Here is a 21,069-nt window from a genome sequence, read left to right as displayed (position 1 = left end):
AACCAGACCCTTCGCTAGGCCGTCGGGGAGGGGGCCGCCCGCCCCCGACCACCCACCCTCAACAGGCAGAGGCGGTCACGGTGCCTAGATGCAACCCACCACTGGAGAGTAAGCCATATTTTCCTTTTCTACATATATCTTGTTTCGAGGGAGCATTTCCCTTCTGGGTTAGAGAAACCACTTCCTGCCCTGCACCGGTGGAACATTGAACCCTCAAGTAGTATTTCTGCACGTATTGCATTTAAGTATCCCTGCACACGCTCGTTATGTAATATTTTTTTTTTATCTAGCCCTTGTATAATTATGGGATGCATAAAGTGGATACCATTAGTTATGTTTACAAATGCGATCCTGGAGGCTAGAATAACTTGTCTAGGAGTGTGTTCTTGCTCAAATGTACATGCATGTGCATGTAGTCTGCGAGGCGGGGGGGTCAGGGGGCCCAGTGAATTAACGCCTGTTTGACCTCACAGTGACAAACACGAATCCCGGCAGATTCACTCAGCTTTTCATCTGTCTAAGGTCGATTAAATGAATGCCATTGATCTGGGTGACAAATGTTGCCTATTCAGCGCCAAGATTTTCCAGGTGCTGAATGTGCGCTTTACAAATGGCCATCTAAACATTAATATAATGTTTATCTCCGTAAGGATGTGTTTTAACGCTAATTAATTAACGCCGTTGAGTTCTGACTAAACAAGGCTTGCTGTCAGCAGCCAGTGTGAAAGGCAGACCAAGTAGCAGAACTTGAAACAACGCCTAAACCATTAAATTGGTAACTAGATGTATAGACCAGGCGTTAGCAAAGACCTTTTCATTTAGGTCTGAGGTTAGCAAACGCCTTTTATTCATATTTTTCTTCCACCAATACAGAATACATTATGAGCCGGGCCACTGACATTATGCGATATTGAGGCTTTTTTCGTATAATTATCGATGTGCCGCATTTGCCACATAATCCATCACTTGCAAGATTTGAACAAGACACTTGCTAGCTCAAACGTATCAAAAGTTACTTAAAAGGTGCTACGTGTTCCCGCTTAGTGGAAGGCCCTTTTCTGGTTAACTGGTCATTTTTCAGTTGCTAATCTCTGTATTTGGTTGTTAAACTGGTATTGATGAGTTGACATCTGAGCGCACAATGTACTACCGTGTGTAAAACTTGCAAAGTATGCTGCATTATGCTACATAATTTGCCTTTTCTTGCCGCATTCTTTAGTTAACCCTGGCGCATAATTTGGTGCTACCCTGCTACATAATTCCATTGGCCCGGATTATGAGGCACTTGGTCAATCCACTTCAGCCATTGGCTAATTTTACTTTGAGTGACTGCATCTTAATCATTCACAATGAGCACACCCAAACAGAATGAAGAGCCCTTAAATGTCTCTGCAACTCACCCAAGCATAAAGCGATAAAAAGCATTGGCAAAGCCAAACGGCTGGTAGCCAACACCAGACTGGTTGGCTTTGTCATAACTTGCTTTTCTTTCGTCTGAATTATATTGCCCTGAAACATTTAAAGCAGTAAGTTTACTTGCACCAGTGGAATTTATGTTAAGAAAGTAGAAATGTGCATGTTCCCACATATTCTAAACTACAGTCAAGTTTGAAATGAATATTAAACTGCTTAAATAGACCCGCCAAATTAAAGTATTATGTTGGAGATGTAATTTTTCGCAGTATATTTTCCTTATGAACTGTCTGCAGCTGCATATCTGAGGGTGAATGCAATACTGTGACTGTAAAGAATAAAATATTCCACCGCATAATATATTGTTAAAAATCCCCTTTCTTTCCTGACATTGCAGAGTATACATGGCCTTTGTCTCCTTTCCGTTTCTCAATTTATGGTTATCCCTTATGTACCCTAGACAGCACCGCAACGCATATATTACTGTGCGTCGCCATGACATCAGTTTTAACCGATGAAGCTTATGGCAGGGACCGCGTAGAGCGCTGACAACTATTATTCTAATGGCAACTGAAAATGATGGACTCCTTTCTTTTGATTTAATCTGGGACCTGCTACGCCCTTTCTTTTGGTGTGGGCTAGTGGTCAGACCAGCCTCATGCAATCAGAAAGTCTTTAAAAAAATCTTAATTCACATGTACATACTTTAAACAAGCATTGGCATAGCTAATAGGTCTCGCCTTTGGGACCTTGTAAGTAAAAAATCATGGCTTCCTACTTGTGAACTATGCCCCAGTTTCCTTGGACAATTCAGGGCCTGTCTCTCCCTAGAGGTCTCAGAAATCAGGGCAAAACAATCTTCTCGCTTCACACATTGCCTCTGTTCTTTTGGGAACATTGTTACAAATGGTCTCCTATCAGAGAGCCAATCCCTGAAACTGTCCCTATGAGGTGCTGTCTTCATGTCCCTCGCCTCGGTGCCCCCACCTCTGGACGTGCCTTTACCAGCGCGTGCTTCACCATGGTGTTGACCTCTCACGTCCCACAACACTCAATGCTGGACGCTGCTGATACAGCCGTGCCCTCAACCATAACACTACCTTCCTATTTGTGGGCTTGTGTGTATTCTGTTCATTCATAAGCACTCTGGTCGGGGTCTAGAATCACTCCAGGGTTGTCGCTTTATCTATGCCCCAGATCCCAAGTCTGCCTGGGCAGATCAGAGAGAGGCAGAATGTGGCCTCAAAACCATGACTGTGATGGACGGAGCCAAGAACGTGGCCATCTTGGAGCCAGGCAAGTCTGCCACCATAGATGTTTTAAAAAGATAATGCTGCACCCCCAACAAACTCTGTGGTCTAGCAGTGAATCTTACCAGCCACCTTAATCCCAGCTAGACCTTGGTTGTTCTATCATATAACACACCAAAGCAACCTTTATGCTCTGAAAGCCTGATTCTGTCACCCCTTCTAACCACAGCCACAGACAATTAAAGATTGTCTGTGGCTGAAGGAAACCATACAGACAAGACATATATATATATAAACACGATGACCAGTATTCATATCACACAATAAAATGGAGACGTCCGTTTCAAATTTAAGTGGAAAAATCCACACTTCACAACATCTTTATTCAATTCAGGAAGATTCTCTTCAGTGGAGCTATTACATCTGTGCACAGCACTTAAGAAATACTAAGCCGCTTTAAAACATTCTGATCGAACCTTAATGTCGGAAAATCCCTCAAAGACAACATATCAGTTTTCCATAAAGAATAGACCACAATATCCAATATGTGAAGGATGTCTTCTACCCCATGGTTACTAAAATTGGGCTTATTGTGACAAGATGATGTATTTTCACCTTCATGAATCCACGTGACAAGCAGGAAATCAGGCCCTTGTAGATACCAACTCATCTACCACAAGTTTCCAAAAAAAAGGCAATATTCTCAGACTAACCATCATATGCGTACTCCTAACTTTGGAGAGTTTGACCGCCATTGAATATGGCTGAATGCTTATTGAGATGTATAGGGCCTCAGGTGCTGTTCCGGCAACACAATATTGCCACTGGAAGTGCCCAGACAAAAAACTGGGAATTAATTATTTTATTGTATATGAATTAATCCTACAGCCAGGAAACAAAATCCATCCACCATAGGTCAGGGAAGGCAATACCTTGGCAAATAGGCGTTTCTAGGTATCTGGATACATTATCCCTTGTGTTCACAATTAAATACGAGGAGGCAACAGTTAGGACCCCAACCACCTGCCTCTTGTTATTAAACGTAGGTCTCTAATTTAACTTATGATCAAATTCAACTCACTGATATTTGTATGAAATAAGTCCACAGTTTTACTGAACCGAAAAATCAGCGGTGCCCCACAGATATATACCCACAGCAGCGAAACTTGGTCTTATATAAATTAACTTTAAGACTATTGATCGCCAAGTAACCATCCACTTACCTCAACATGGCCATGTCATAGATGCTCTATCCTACACCTCCACCATCATCAAGTGGCCTGCCCCCCAAATGCTCTATCTATTCATCCACCCACCACAACCCATGCCCAAGAAGCTCAATTCTACCTCTCACCCTAACCCCAACTGGCCTGTTCCGTGACCGGCTCACCCTAACTCCAACACCACCTGTCTTACCACCTACTGTGACCTCAAAACCGAACATGCATTGAACGTCTTGCCCTATCTCTCTACTGCTTTTTAGTCAGTGATTCCCTGTGGCTCTGGTAAAGGGCCGATCGCCTCCTCGGCCATGCATGGTAATGTCCTAGGCAGTGAAGTGTGCCATGTGAGACAGGTGCTGAGCTGATGGCAGTTGTGGTGGGTGCAGGGACTGGATGGGTGGATGAGAACAACTCCTTGTCTGTTTTTTCATGGTAGAAATCAACTGCAAGGGATGTAGTGGTTGGTTTGCGGATCCTCCTCACACAGCATTATTAAAGACTGTCTAACGAAAACAAGGGCTACCACAAACAATGAACCTAGGTCAATACATGCACCAAAAACAATGATTCATCAAATAAGTGTTCTGACAAAATTAAACCAGGGTTACTTATTTATTTATGTATTTTATTTATAAAGTTTTATATAGCGCGAACAAGATCCAGAGGGATATCAGAGCGCTTTACAGTATGATGGGAGGAAGGACAAAATGCAATTTTCATATCATGTAAGAGGGAGAAAAAAAACAGGAAAGGTCGCATATTACAGTACAATTACACCCAGGAGGGTAATGTAATACACAGGTGTAGGCGAGCAGCAAGGGGGAGTCACAGTATGCAGTAAGGGGGGGGGCAAATCAGATGGAAGTACAATGGTAGTAGGAGCAATGTCAACAGGCACTTGAGTCTATCCCTATTAGGGTAAGAATTTGTTAATTAGGAATCTTTTGGCTTCCACTTTGAACACCGTCGATGAGGAGATTCTGCGTACTTCCGGTGGAAGAGAGTTCCATATCTTAGGGGCAGCGCCAGAGAAGGCTTGGTGACAACTTATCTTTTTGTTAAGTATGAGTGGTTTCAGGAGGAATGTAGAGGCGCTTCTTGAGGCTCTTACACCACAGGATAGTTCAAGTTTTTGCGCAAGGTACGTAGGAGTGTTGAAATGAAGGGCTTTGTGTGTAAGAACAGCAATCTTTAGGTGAATTTGCGCTTCATAGGGCAGCCAATTGAGGGATTTTAGGACTGGGGATATATGATCTTTTAGTTTGGTGTCTGTAACCAGTCTAGCCGCAGCATTCAGTGAGGCCCTTAGCGGAGCCAGGGCGTATTTGGGAAGGCCACAGAGGGCAGCACTGCCGTAGTCTAGCCTTGGCAAGACAAGCACTTGGACCACCTGCTTGAAATCATTTAGAGGATGGAATGGTTTGATATTTGAGTGACCTCATCAAGTGGTTTGCTCCTTTGCATACATTGCTGATATGATTTTTCATATTCAGGTGCTTGTCCAGAGTGATACCGAGACATTTGGCTGAGTCTATGATGAGAGGAGTGCAGTTGAAAGCATTGAGGTGACTCAGCCAGAGGTCTAGCTTATGGATGTGGTTCAGAGGGGAGATGAGCAGGAATTCCGTTTTGGAAGTGTTGAGCAGGATATGGTTCTCCGTTAACCAGTTTTGGGTAAACATTTGGGTAGTATTGAGTGAGATGATGTTTTCTGGGGATGAGACTTTCAGATATAGTTGCGTGTCGTCTGCATACATGTGGAAGAGAATGTCCATGGAATTTAGAGAGTTTGCAAGAGGTTCCAAGAAAAGGTTGAAGAGGATTGGAGATAAGGCAGACCCTTGGGGGACCCCCATGAGTACAGGAGAGGGCTGGGAGAGAGATTGGTTTGCCTTGACTCTTTGTGTTCTGTGATGTAGGAAGGATGGAAACCATTGTAACACCTGATCAGAAAAACCCATTCTGTTTTGCAGGATGGATAGGAGGTTGTCATGATTAACCATGTCAAATGCGGAGGAAAGGTCAAGGAGGATCAGGAGGCAGGATTAGTTTTGGTCAAGCATTTTTAAAATGTCATCCATAACGTGAGTGAGAGCCGATTCGGTGCTGTGCCCCTTCCTAAAGTCGGATTGATGCTGGTCTAAGAGTTGGTAATTCTCTATGTGAGTACCAAGTTTTGACTGATTGTGTTGTCTGCATAAATGTATATCATCCTATTATTTCAACATTGATTCTGGCTATTTGAAAGTGCAAGACAAACTGTAAATAATATCTGAATAGAAAATTTAACAAAGACAATCCTTTCATATAAGAATACTTATTATAATCTCAAAAAAGTGAACTGTGATGCAGCGCTCGTACAATAAGAATAACAAAGTAATGCGGACCAAACTTATTTACAAGTGACAAAAAGACAATATGTACAAATGGTAAAAATAATTTGTAGTCCGTGTGATGGATTAATGGTATCTATGACACAATCGTACACTTGCCTACATATTGATGGTGTTTTGGCGATAGTGGATACACCATGGGTCATCATCAGGACACGAAGTAGTGAGCATCTGATGATCACCGAAGAACTGAATTAATAATGTCTACCTTCAGAGAAAGAATTGTTCCCTGTCACTGGGGTTCATGCTCAACAACAGCAAAAAGGGCTAAAAGAACTTACTCGTTGCCTGCTTAAAGAGCTTATAGAGTAAGAATGAATACAAGAATAATTTGGATTGGCTTGAAAAATAAAGATGAGTCCATAAAGAAACAGGAGAAACACAAGTAGGTAAATTACGAGTTACGCACTTGACTTGGGAATGGGTAGAGAGGATAAAGACTCACTCTAAAGGATGGGCAAAATGCCCCAAAATAAGTTTAGGACTGAATTCGGAATTAGGAAATTGAATGACAATTCTGTAATACATTAGCAGAATCAGCGGGAAAACAGGGGGAACACAAGTGAGAAAATGATAGGTTCCACTAATGACTAAGATTTGGGTAAAAAAGAGAGAGGACTTCCTCCTGGGAATGGGCAAAAATGTCTTTTACTCCCTTCCCAGAACTCAGCATGGAAAAGAGTAGCAAAAAGGCACATGCTCTCTTGGGGAAAATGGTGCAGGACAGCTAAGTGGAAAACGGATTAAGGGATAGCGTGGTAAAAGTAATCCACACTGCTGATCAAACTATGCACATCCTCTAAGGAATGAACCATAAGGCATAAAGAAACTACTCAAATTGGAGAAGAAACCAGAGACCTATTGTGACAATACTTTAAAAGCACTGACGGGTATCAGGAAGGTCAGGTGGTGTTGGTGCTGAAGCTCATTTGTCCAAGGGATTTTAAGGACAAATAGTGTGGGACATATACGGTAGTCAAGAAAATCTCTGATGCAACGTACTTTGTGGTCACAGGTGCCACAAAGGAACAAAGGGAACAAGGAGGGTGTGCCATATGAACTGTCTGAAGTCTTACCTCCAGAGATTTCTCAGTAAATATCATGGCTATGGCAGATGAGGCTGATGAAGACCGTGAACCTCTCCCCAAACTGCTGCATAGTGACATGAAGGATGGCACTGTGGAAGAGGTTTAGTTAGCCCCTGAGTTGACGCCTGAGCAGCAGAACGAATGTAGAGAGGTGTTGGGGCGGGCTTCCAACCTCTTCTCGCAGATTCCAGGATTGACACCTGTCTGCGTCCATGATATGGACACAGATGACAGTCTGCCAGTGAAGCGCAGAATGTACAGAATGTCCGACTGGTTCAGGGATGCATCAAGGCAGATATAGCGAAGATGAAGGATCGGGGGTCATTGAGAGATCTCGCAGTGCGTGGTCTAGATCTGTGGCGCTAGTACCAAAGGAAGGGTCTGAAGACTTGTGGTTCTGTGAGTTATGAAAAAGATCCTGAGCAAGTGGTGATATAATATTCACATTCGTTGTTTTATGAGTGAGATCCTTAGTTGTGAAGACTTCAAAAGATGGTCACGTAAATGAGACGCCGTTTAGTATTTTTATATGTGTTTAATTGTAAATGAGGAAAAGAAAAGCCACTTTTAAAGAGCTCAGCCAACACGTGTTTCAACCCACGCCGACAGATTTATGTTATTTAAATTTATAGGGCACGCAGCTACCCAAGGGGTTTCCGGCGGCAGCCAGGTAGACGGAAGAAAAACAAGAAGGAGATTACAGATTAAACAGCCATGTCTTCAAATTTCAGCGAAAAATGACCATTTAGAGGAAACTTACAAGACTGCGACTCGAGGATGATTTAACTAGAATTGCGAGCATAATCTGAGGATTATTATTTTGTATTGGATGGTTTGATACCATTGACACGCCAGATCATAGTTTAAACTACGCCTTGAGAAAGCCCCAGCTAGTGGGCCTCATGGGGCGAACCACGTGTTGGCTGAGCTCTTTAGAAGTGGCTTTTCTTTGCCTCATTTACAATTTAACACGTATAAAAAATACTAAACAACATCTCATTTACGTGACCATCTTTTGAAGTCTTCACAACTAAGGATCGCGCTTATAAAACAACGAATGTGAATATTACATCACCACTTGCTCAGAATCATTTTCATAAGTCTTCAAAACAAATGGGTTAGGGGTTTTACCAATTCCTTGAGCAATTGGAAACATAACGATTCTAATTGAAATTATAGGCTAGGCAAAAACTGGACCCTAATACTCTTTGAACTTGTGGTTCTGTGAGGACTTTCGGGCCCTCAACGGAGTTACCAAGACCAAAACCCATCCAATCTTGAAAGCGAATGAGCTTGTGAATCAGTTAGGAGATGCACAACTTTGATCTGACCAGTGGGGACTGGCAAATCACCTTAGTACCAGGTTTAGCACTGCATTATCTAAACAAGAAGACTTTTATCCGTTTAAGGTGATGTCCTCTGTGTTGAAAAATACTCCTGCCACTTTTCAGTGCCTGGTCAACAATGTTCTCTCAAGGCTAGAGGAATTATGTGTGGCCTATAGGTATAATACTGTGGTCTTTAGCAATTCCTTGCAAGACCATCTGCAAGACCTACGACAGGTGTTGGATAGGATACAAGAGGGAAAACTAACCATCAGGATGACCAAGTGTCAGGTGGGGCAGTCCTCTGTAGTCTATCTTGGGCATGAGGTATGTAACTGGAAGATTCACTCATGGGTGCCAAGATTCAGTCGGTGATTGAGTGGGAGGTGTCTACTACCCAAACCGCAGTTAAAGCTTTTCTAGGGCCCACCGGATATTAAGAAACGTTTTGGTGAACTACGGAAGCATAGTTTCCCATAGACTACTTTGACGTTCAAGAGTTAGCCCAGAAATATGATCTGGACTCAGGAGAGTCCAAAGGCATTTGAGGAACTGAAGGCGGCTCTATGCAATGCACTTGTTCTGAAAGTTCTTGACTACAATCAGCCTTTCATTGTTCAGACAGATGCTTCTGACAAGGGAGGAGGAGTTGTGTTAGCTCAACTGGATGACAAAGGTAGAGAGTGGCCAGCAACATTTATTAGTAGGATATTACTACCCAGGGAACAGAAATGTGAAGCTGCTGGAAGAGGGTTATTTCCCCATAGTGTTGGCCTTACGCACGTTTGGCTCTCACTTGTTTGGCACTAGGTTTGTAGTGCAAATGCATCATAAGTAAGCCATTGAAGTGGTTGGTGGCTGTTAAGGAAGGGAATCCCAAGTTGTTGAGATTGTCTATTTCTCTGCAGGGGTTCAATTTTGCAGTGGATTGAGCCATGGGAATACAGAGAGATTTTCTAGCTGGCTTTGCCGATCCAATGACCCAATCTCAGGAGTTTGTTTGAAGTAGTCTGATCTGGGAAGGGAATCTGTTGTGATGAAAAAGTCCCCTGCATGGTGACGGATATGCACCCGTGCCCAAGCTGGAAGGATATCTGGATCTTAGTACTGAATTTTGGTCCTAGACATACACATGCCATGCATGTGCACCATGATCTGAGCTTGTCTCATGGGTTGTGGTCTTGTTAGACTGGGAGAGGTGCACAAAGCGAGATTTCCCTTACGAAGAGATAAGCAGCATGATCACGGTGGTAGCAGCATACTGTTTTTGTAATAGTGATCTGTAGTGTAAATAAGCCTTTTTAACTGAGTCACTGGAGTTCCACTACTGTGTACTTAATTTGCTCTTCATCATGTTAGTATGTAGCATTGTGCTATGTGTAGGAAGGTGGATATCTGAATATGGTTACCCCCAACTTTTTGCCTAGTGTCTAGCTGGTTTTTCGACTTAGTTGGCCTGAGATCCTGCCATTCAGGGTCTCAGGCTGTCTGCTCTCTCTTTAAAATGGACTCCATGTACCCTAGGTACATTCCCAATTGGTAAGGATCACCTTATTGGACCCTGTACAGTGTACCCTAGGTACCCAGGGCATAGGTGTACCCTAGGCCTCCCAGGGGCTGCAGCATGTATTATGCCACCCCTGGTCTGGCCTTCCAATCAGACACAACTGGCTGATCACTCAGCTGGGGCAAGGTTGTGTAATCACCCTTTGCTTAGATATAGTATGCCTATATCTACCCTTATATATAGACACATGTGTACCTATCAGTCACTCCTATGGCAGGCCTTAACAATCCTGGAGGCAGAGTGCTTGGTAACATGTGAGATGGTGCTCTAGCATGAGCTGAGCCTGTCTGCAGCTTTCGGAACCATGTCCTTATAGCTGTTCTATGATATAGCCTACCATAGTGGGCTTATAATCTTAAACGGTTATGGTAACTATGGTTTGGCTTTATCGAAACATGTCGTGTAAGGTGTCTAACACTGTGGAATAATACCCCCATACCATTTCTGGATATGAGGATATTATTCCCCCCTTCTAGAGGGAAAGACATGTTGAAATCATACTTTACTATTAGCCTCTGACCAAAGCCTCAGCATCACAAAATGGATGCTGCTGCCACGACACAAGTCTGACCTCCTGCTGCTGGGAGTGATCCCAGCCAGGGAGGCCTGGACAATAGGTTTCCTGCTTGGGGAGGTGCTAGCACCTCCCCAGACAGCCTTTAGTGTATTGGGGCAGGGTGGGCTGAAAGGAATGAGACATGCCTGGGGCACACAAGGTGTTCCTTGCATAGTCCAGTTCAAACCGGCGCTGGGGCACTCCAGCCCCAGCTCTGGCGCGAAACTGGACAAAGGGAAGTGGGTGTAACCACCCCCTCCCAGGTCCCACCCATAAGGCGTGACCTAGCAGGTATCCCAGCCCCCCAGATTAGTATAAGAGTGGGAGTTGGGCCTCAAGACTTTAGATTATCCTGAACCTGCAACTTGAACAGAAACTCTGGACATTCGACGAAAGAAGAAGACTGAAGAATCTCCCTTGTGGCCAAGGAGTGGCTACCCTGTGCAAACAGGCACCATCAAGAGACTACCCTTTGCTTTGCTGAAGTTCTACGAGGGACCGACTGCAGAGCCCGACCAGAGCCTTGACTTCCAGACTTCTCCGACCCTGATCCACATCCACAGCCGAGCTGAGATCCGTGGAGGCGACGAGAGACGTGGGACCGGCTACCTGGGAAAAGTGGCTAGTATCTTCAAGCGCAGCTTCTGAGGCACCCTCGAAGTTGTGCACCGGGGATTGAGAAGCCCCAACCCCAAGCACCATCTGCACCGAAGATCAGTCCCCCACACTCCACGAGTCCTGCGTGGGGCCCTTCTGCATTTTCCTGCTTGCCGCGTCTGTCCGGTTGCTTGCCCGCTGGCTAGTGGCCTTTGTGACGACGCATCCTGAAATCTTCACCGCTGGTTTGGCTCCTCCAGACTGGCTCCTGCTTCTTTGAAAAAGAGAAGCACCCCAGACCTTCCTGGTCTGCACCAGAAGCAAGCCCTCCGTTCTTCGTGGGTTCCGCTTGCCAAGGCTTGGTGAGTCCTAGTCCAACTTCGACGCCGCCGACAGCAAGAGCCTTCGTGGGACAGCTCGCGTCCTGGTCCTGGTCGTCCTCGACATTCCCTGGTCCTCGTGGCTGCAGCGACAAGCTTCACCTTCACCTGCAATCTTCACGACATCGCCTGGTTCCTTCCTGGTTCCACGTGGTCACTGGCTAGTGACCTTGACTCTGTCCCTTCTGCTTGCAGGTCTCCTCTCTTCTTGATCCCAGCCTTGGGATCCACCGGACACTCTTCACTGACTGCCTGTCAGCAACTTTCCTTCAGGCATCCATAGAAGTCCACGACGAAACCCGACGCAAGTTCACACCTAAGCACCCGCAGCCTGTGGGCTAGGTAACTTGGGTACTTCGGTGCTCACAAGGGTAGTGACTATCCTAGGGTCTAGTTTCCGAGTCTCGACTTTCTAGCTATACCAGAAGTGTCCTAAAACTGTTAATTTCTAACTGCTAGTAATTCTATCGACTTTTACGCATTACACGTGAGTGTTTCCACTCTGCACCTGAATCCCGTGGGCCTCCCACTTCCTAACTGTTGCTAGTGTAGTGTAGCCCCAGCGATTCCCTAGGCCTAGGCCTATCCTATATCCGTGACAGTGGTCCTTATACCACTTCTTTAGTATATGGTTTGCGTGGCCCCTAGGGCCTAACTGTATTACTTACCTGTGTGACTTAATGTATGCTTAAATAAGACTGTGTTGTACTTACCTCTAATCTCATAAAGAGTGCTGAGGGTTTGACTAAAATAAATACACTTTATTTTATATATATATATCTGTTGTGGTGTCCTTTCATTTGGTATTCAAGGGATTATATATGGTATCACAGCTGGCTTCACATGCCATTCAGAGTTTAGCCTAAGACTGCTCTTGTCCATGCTACCACTAGGATAGCTGGTCTATAAGGTTGACTTTACAACCAATCACCATAAGGGTATTTGGACTGATATAAGGTGTACACTAGAACTAGTGACATCATACATCAGGCCAACTTCTCACACTATGCTCGTACTGTAATCCATGTGGGCCTGTGTGTGGTACAGTACCTTTAAGCCTGTGGGTTCAATATTGTAAATCTAGGGCCTTTAAAAGACATATAGAGGCAGAGGAGCCATCCAAGACAGATTTGCAAATTGCCTGCCTTCATGAGAGCTGGGTGGGACACACGCTGTTGGAAGGGAGACCCAGGCTCTCTTTTGCACCTCAAAAGGACTCATTGATTCTGGAAACATCACTGTTCAGTAAAGGCTTTGGCATATTGTCAGGGAGATGATGGGACTGATATGGGAAATAGTGTAGAGACAGGGATTCATAAAGAGAAGGGCTGGGGCCTTCGTAACCTTTTATCGGGCATATATCAGTGAGGCTGACATTCTGATGTGACTGATCATCTTGTCACTCACAAGGCCTGTGTTGTGGGAACTATTAAGGTTGGAGTCGCTCCTACTGTAACAGACTGTTCTTGGACAAATGGCAGGACAGAGGAGTGGGCACTTCAAAGGAGGCAACAGCAACAACACAAATTTCAAAGACTGAGACACTAAATCAAATCTGTGTCTGGAAACGGATTATAAAAAAAGGGGTGCTTGAGGTCTCCAAATCCTCATATTGTCACGTTTGTTGAACTATGGCTGTACGTTAGCATGCAGAAACTCAGCACGCCTTCTGCCTGTTGTGACCAGGACAGAAGACCATGGTCTACTAGTCACCCTGCTGGGTGAGGGGACATCACCCATGAGAATCAAGACTCTTGCCCGGGATCACCAGCGGCTTCCTGCTTGCCACGGCGGGAGGACCCTCTGAGGAAGAGGAGAGTGCCTTGAGGGAGAGAGGTCCAAGGGGTATCCTGTCGAGTGGGCCCCTTAACCGAAGTGTGAGATTCATGGTTCAGTCAAGACCAGAGCACTGATTTTTCCATCTGACTATAAGCTGCTCATGTCGCCTACCCCGTATGCCAGGTGGGTCCGCTGTGAAGATTAAGGGCTGTCACACTGTAGCATCGCTGTAACCGAGGAGGACTGTCACCCTTCACAGAACTGTGACCTAGGTGAGCCGTCGCCCTGTGTGCTGCTACCTGCGACCCCCATATGCCAGGTGGGCGCTGCAGAGAAAAGAGGCCATCACCCTTATGCAGCTAGGAAGTGAAGGTAGTGAGTTGCAACCCATGTAACCAGAACATCTACTTTTCCATCAGAGACAAGAAGCTGCCCCAGACCTGCAGCCGAGATCCGAGAGAGACAGCACAACTGGAGGAGAGCCAGGGATATCCAGCCGCCTTGCCTGCAGTGACGAGACTACGACTCATTGCCCCGTACTTGCTTACGTCAACTGCAAAGCTGAGTCACAAGTTGGATGCAGGCTGCTGAAAAGCTTTTGGGTACCGGCAGACCTAGTCTGAATGTTGCTTCACGTGAATGAGGAATAACTGCAGTTAGTAGCCAGGGAAGTAGAACTCCGAATCTTGACCGGACAACACTAGTGTGCTAACCTTACAAAGACTGTGTATGTTACTTGTTGTGTGTCGTATTTCACTTTGTGTTCATATATAAATGCTAGCTTTTTTAGAAGCAAGTATTTGACTTGACATTCATTTATTGGGGTTGCTGAACGTATTTTAAGTCTTGTGCCTGTGTAAACCTTGGACCTACTTCTCCTCCCCACCCCCTGAAGCGTTGGACTGCTTGACCACGCTACCACTCAAAGTCAAGTGCTGATGGGTTAGTACTTGGCCCAGTTACTCAGAGCCCATAGTAAACCGGGCCCGACACATCAATAGTAAAAGGCCTCAACCTCAGTGTTGGGCCCAGTAAATCCTGCGGGCCCAGTAAATCCTGCTTGCCCTGTAACCCTTTGATAGGGGTCCTGTCACTTGGTCACAGCCAACTACGTGCAGAATACATATGTTTTTGGGTTAACACTTCCAAAGCATTCTTTTGTACGGCTCAGTAGATGCATTATGTGAAAATCAAATCAATCATTCATAATTCAGTTTTGTATTAAATCATATAATGCAAACATATTCATATTTAAATATGTATTACAACATAAGTATGGCATTTCAACAGTCAAATAAGAAACTTGCCTGGAATGGATTGCAGATATCGCCCAAGCAGTTATTAATGATAGATAGCACCGACTTCTATAGCACGCTTTCACCGATGCCATGGCAGCCCTGCAAAATCTTTCAACAACAAATTCACACAAATGAGGGTTTACCAATCACTATTTTTCACAATGATTTGCTTTTAAGAAACACACTGCTAGCATAAGTATTTAAAGGCACTCACTCGCACCGCCTCAGAATGTCATTTGAAAAATAAATTAAAAAATTATAAAGCGACATTTCTACCAAATTCCACTAGGTGGTGCTAAACTGTAACAAACACTTCAAACTTTCATGATCATTCCGCGTACATAGAAAAAGCCTGGTGGAAGTTGTGTGGTTCCCAGTTCCTCCTATTACAATGAGACCGGTTGGTGGAAGAAGTGGGGGCCGATTTACAAAGGCTTTTATTATGGGCATGTGAAATAGTACTGTTTCACATACTGATACAATCCTTTATGAATTGATCCATAACATTTAAAACGGGAATGTTAAGGGAACTAACTACCTTTGATTTTATACATCTAAGCGCAGTCTGAAAAGATCCTTCTTATAGGATATTTCGATCTCTGGGAGACAAAATGAACCTCGAACATGCATCTGAGCTAGCGGGAAACCGGGGTACAGACATTGGAGTTCACAGAGTTAATCGTGAACCCCAAACACACAGCTGAAAGATTATTGACCGTCTTTTTATCTGTGAACTTCAAACAGCAAATCTAGACACCCAAACTTCCTCGGTGAGATCCTTCAATAACAACAACTCTTGGCAATTTCATCTCCGCCAATCTCCCTAAAGAGGACGCTCCTCGGGACGAGTGCAAATGTAAATAAAAAAGCGGCACACATAAAAGCAAATCGTTTCAAATATCAAAGAACAGAAACAAGTCAATTGTTGTTCCCTTCATTTTTAGTCTCGTAGGGAAATTTTGAAGTAAAAATAACTGACTACCCCTTGCAGTCACTGCCTTTCACCCCCACACCCTTGCTTCTCCCAGTGCTTAATTTGTAAAGTATGAAGTGCCAGGGCTCTGACCAGGAGGCCACTGCAGCTTGCACCACCCATCGCCCCTGTCACCGCTGCCAAAACAACGTCTAACCATCTCTCGCGCATGTAAATGCGACAGTTCAGATTATTCCAGGTCCCCAAAACTAAAGAAATAGCTGGGGAGGCAGGTATTAATAATTTTGTTTATGTACATTGTTTTGCTAAACAACTGTTATACTGCTAATCTCTAAATTACATGAGCAGCGCCACCTTGTGGCAGACTGCCCTAAGTGTGGTGTTGACAATTATGTGCTGGTGCCAAGCACCGGAAACCAATTAAGTGCGGGTGCTCAGCACCGGAAAGCTCCGGCTCAAATTAAGCACTGGCTTCTCCACTGTTTCGCCTTCATACATCCTTTCATGCATTCTCTCACTCAAAGCACACTCTCATCTCCTTCCATTCTCTCATTAAATCCAATGGCATCCCATTCACTTTCTCAGCTGCATCAACTCTCTTTTGATTCTGAAGATATGAAGAACATACTTTAAAAAGCACACAGTTTGAAACTTTTAAGTAGACATATAATTAGAAAATGTTTTGTTTGAAAAAAAAGTTAGATTTACAAGTTATGTCGGGTAACACCTTTTCTGGTAAAGATTATCTAATCATAGATTCCTCACATTGTGAATTCCCCCAGGCGGCGTTGTGTCGCACTATGTCAGTTTCTTCCCGCCCCAGATGTGATGCCGGGGCAGCTATATCTGCGCCTACTTTGCTCCATGACGTCAATTCCTAACTTTTTGCGCCTCCTGACGTGGATCCGGAAATTTTGCATTTCTTCCTTCCCACAACAGAGGTGAAGACAAAGATTTTAATGGAGGTGATCAACCCAGGCCAAACGAGCTAAGACCCTTTGCTTCTCTTCAATAAGGCCCACACTGATGTAATGGTGAGCACCTGGGTGAAGCCAGGATCTTGCACCACCCCTTCCCCAGGTAAGTGACAAGGCTTTTCCTACAACCCCTGCTGATCTCAAAACCCAGATCAGCCATCACTGTTCAGATCATCTGTTTTGATGCGTTTCTTGAAAGTGCTAATCCACATATTCCAGCGAACACGCTTTGAAATATGTAGGAAACTGGGTTTTCGTTGCAGTGCCCCCACACTTTTTGCCTAGTATTTGATGTAGCTTTGAATGAAGTGGACTGGGTTCATGCTAGCCAGGTCCCCAGTACCAGCGTTCTTTCCCTAAAAAGGTTCAATTGTTTTCCCCAATTGGGAACACCTCTAGCATCCTCTGTAAGTCCCTAGTAAATCGTACCCCTGGTACCTAGGGCCTGAGGTACTAAAGAGGGCCCCTAAGGGCAGCAGCATGAATAATGCCACCCTAATGGGCCCCTCACTAAGCACATGTAGGGCTGCTATTGCAGGCTGCGTGTCTTCAGACAAAAGTGAAAATACGACATGTCACACATCCCTCTGAGCCATGTCCCCCAACACTGCATATTGTGTTTGTACGTCATCCCTACAGCAGGTCTGACAGCCCTAAGGCAGATTGCTGAATATTACATGAGAGGGCATACCTGCTTGAGCAGATATGCCCCTGTGCTGGTCAGTCCTATTACTGCCAGTGCAAGTGACCAGGAAGCCATTTTAAAACATGTGGTGGACACTGGTGAAAATGAGTTCCCCAGCTACATGATGGCTTCACTGAAAATAGGGACGTTTGGTATCAAACATCTCGTATTGGTAAACCCACACTGATGCCAATGTTGGATTTAGCAATACATGCACCCAGAGGGCATTTCAGAGGTGTCCTCAGAAAACCTACCAGCCTCTGCTGTCCTTGCTAGCTGGTTTCTGCTAGCCTGCCACCCGAGAAGCTGTTCTGCTCTCCTAGGGTGAGAGCATTTTGCTCTCAGGAGACCCAGAACAAAAGCCTGTCTGGGGAGAGGGTGTAACGCCCCCTCCCACAGGATGACCTGCTGATTAGCCTTCTTGGGCCGGCAAGCTTCAAAGAGCTGCTGCCTTTAGAATGCAAATCTGGCTCCCCTCACAGGAGAGGAAGCCGCCACCTTTTTCCAGGACCCTTTGGCACCTGGATAGGCAGGAAAATTACCTACTCAGGTAGGCGCGTCATCTCCAGGCTAGCACCACCCATAAGGCAGCTACTGTGAGGTGGACACATTTTTTTCAGAAGTAGCAATCTTTCTGACACGTCCATCGCTTTCTATTCGTTACTTTGCGTGCCCTTCTAAAAGCCTTGCTTCCATCTGGTTAATATGTGGTCTTTGTCCCTCCTTTTGGTATCTTGCACACTCCCACAAAGCACGGCCCTATTACTAATAAGGTTTCACTTTCGGCCATTTGTGTTTGTTTCGGCCCACTATATTTTTCGTTGGTTTCTGCCCGAAACACGAGCGCTCCAGTTTTGAGTCACTCCGTTCCTGTTTATCGTCACATCTTCTGTGACAAATGTTGCTCTGAGCTCCGTTCCTGTTTATTGTCACATTTGCCAATTTTGTTTACATTATGTATTTTAATTTTGGTTTTTACTTTCTTTTAAGCATAGATTTTTATTTTTAAAATGTTGGCATGTGATGTTAAAATCCTTCACTCATTTTGATACTCATTTTGATCCTCATTACGCTTGATCAATTATCAGAACCAGAACACCTGAGATGATCGTTCATGGGAGGGGCTGGGCAAACACCCAGCACACTGCGCATGTGCATACTCTCTGTGCGATGTGGTGCTTTACTTATCCCCACTCGCTCCCTGGTTTTTCAACTCTGTCTCTTCTCTCCCTCCCACCAACCTCATCTCTGTTTTGGCTAATAAATCTTTAGCCTACTACTAGATGTGAGCCAGATTTACGCACAGGCCCAAGCTATTTCTTTAGCAAGCATCACCTGCACATATTATAATTATTATACTAAACAAGACTTCAGTTTTGTCATTTTAAACTCTGTATATCCTGTGTGGATGTTTATAAAAAATCTGTGTTCAGGAATGGCTGACCAGTGTTCCATATTTTAAATAACTGCCACATCTGGTGGCCACCCCTCCATCCACCAAACTTTGTGTTCTGATTAATACCATACATGGCCCGATGATGCGCCTATAGAGACACCGGGTAGTAGCACCATCAGCCATCACCTCTTTTGAGACTTGATATTCAATAATGAGTATGGGTCTGATTGGGAGTTCCTCTACACATACACTGCTCTCTAACAAATGTGGCACTAATCCTATAAATACACATTTAGCTCAAAGATTATACTTGTGCTTTGTGTGATCATTATTTTCACTGAGTACTTATTTACTGTGATACTCTTATTTGTTTTCATATATATTGTGATACAACTCAATTCCTGAGAATAATACTACAAGGAGCACTAATTTGTCCTTAGGAAAAGATTGTCATTAAATATATCCAGGGTTAATGAAATGCACCTCTCAGTAAGTTGTTTCTATCATTTTACATTTCTCTGTGAATGCTACCATATTGTTTATAATAGCTGAACACCCAGGTTTCCTAGAGGTATACAGGACAGCTCCTTTCTTATCTGGGCAGGGCCAGGCAAATCATTTTTTGGAACTTCCATTGCCTGGCTCTTTGGGTTACAAAGGGAATGGATTGTATTAACATGGTGACCCCAGAGCTCAGCAGCTGACCGTTTGATTGTTTTGGTGGCTAGTTTTGTTAATTAAAGGGTAAACCGGGATTGTTAGGTGGAGTCTAACAGATATTAGTGAGTAGGGAATGTCAGTGGTTTTTCTGATCATGATGTAAAGTGGCCAGCTCAGGGGTTTTGAGAGGAGGAGCGCATGATTGATAAGGCAGAAGGCTAATAAGGCAGGGCTGTGATTAGAGTACACATTATTTTCCAGCCCTCTTGCTTTTTCAGTGCCCAGTGCTTATTCTGAAGCAAGCCAGTTTCATTTACTGTTACAGCTAACATGGCTTAAGCCCCCAGAACAGACTTCTCTAACAAGTAACTTGTGAGCTACTGGTAGCACTCCAGCTGCTTGTAACTAGCTCTTCTGTACAGCACAGATTAGTAAATTAGAAGCTTTTGCTTGGTTGAATTAATATAGGTACCAACATTGAGAGTGTGTATTTGAGACAAGAAAAGTGTGTATTTTCTGAACTCATAAGCTGATGTACGATGAAAAATGGGTAACGGACGAAAATGTATTTAAAACTGATATTTGAGTGGTACATCACGTGGGGCTGCAGAGACTTATTACTAATATTAGTACCTTGGTGCGAGAGGCACTGGAGCTATGGTTGTTATGTATTACACATGTAGAGCAATACCAAATTGACAAAGCATGGTTTACGTTACTGCTGGCAACGGTGCCTGAGACGCTCAGTTGATCTCTGCCAGTATTCTTGGGTAGGGCGGCCACGAATGCAATCTTGTCTATTGCGGTCACTATTACAACAATAATATACGTAGCTTGGGGTGATTTCTTTTTAAAATAAGTAGCTCTTATTACAGAAAAAGTCGGAGACCCCTGCCCTAGGTGGTGCCAAGCAGTGATTTGCGGGCCCAGCATGGCGTTTTTGTCCCCGGCCCTGCAAAAACTTCTGACATGCCACTACTAAGGACTGACAGGTCTAGAGGGGACCTCAAGGAGAATTGATCAGGGGTTTGAGGGTTGGGCAGGTTGGTACAGGAACTGGAGGACAGACAGTTGTGAAGAGACTGGAAAGGGTGTTGGAAAAGTAGGGCGAAGAATGGGGTGGCAGGTTAAGGTTTTACAGATCTGAACATTTCTTTGTATCGCAAAGGGGTTGAAGGAGGTTTTATACCCAAGCGAGTGAGTCACTTAGAGGTGAAAGGAAGAGTGGGAGTTATGCTGCATTAAAATGAATGAATGAAAGCATTTGTAGAGAACAGCTATAACTCCAGGGAGCATCATGGCGCTAAAGCAGAAACGAGACAAGATAGGAGAGCAGCGGTATGTTCTTCCAGATCAGATGAGTGAAAACACTAAGTTGTCTGGGGCGCCAAAGATCCAAGTTTTCAGGGATTTCTTGAAAATAGATTCCGTCTGAGAGAGTCGGAGATGGGTTGGTAGAGTGTTCCAGGCTTTGGTCCCTAGGACTGCCATTGATTTGCCCCCTCTGGAAACCAGATTGAAACTGGGTGGAGCGAGAAGGTTTGCTGA

The sequence above is a fragment of the Triturus cristatus genome, chromosome 10 (assembly GCF_964204655.1).
Source record: "Triturus cristatus chromosome 10, aTriCri1.1, whole genome shotgun sequence".
In the NCBI taxonomy this organism is placed as follows: Eukaryota; Metazoa; Chordata; class Amphibia; order Caudata; family Salamandridae; genus Triturus; species Triturus cristatus.
The sequence above is the reverse complement of the archived record's forward strand: the minus strand, read 5'-3'. Positions refer to the sequence as shown.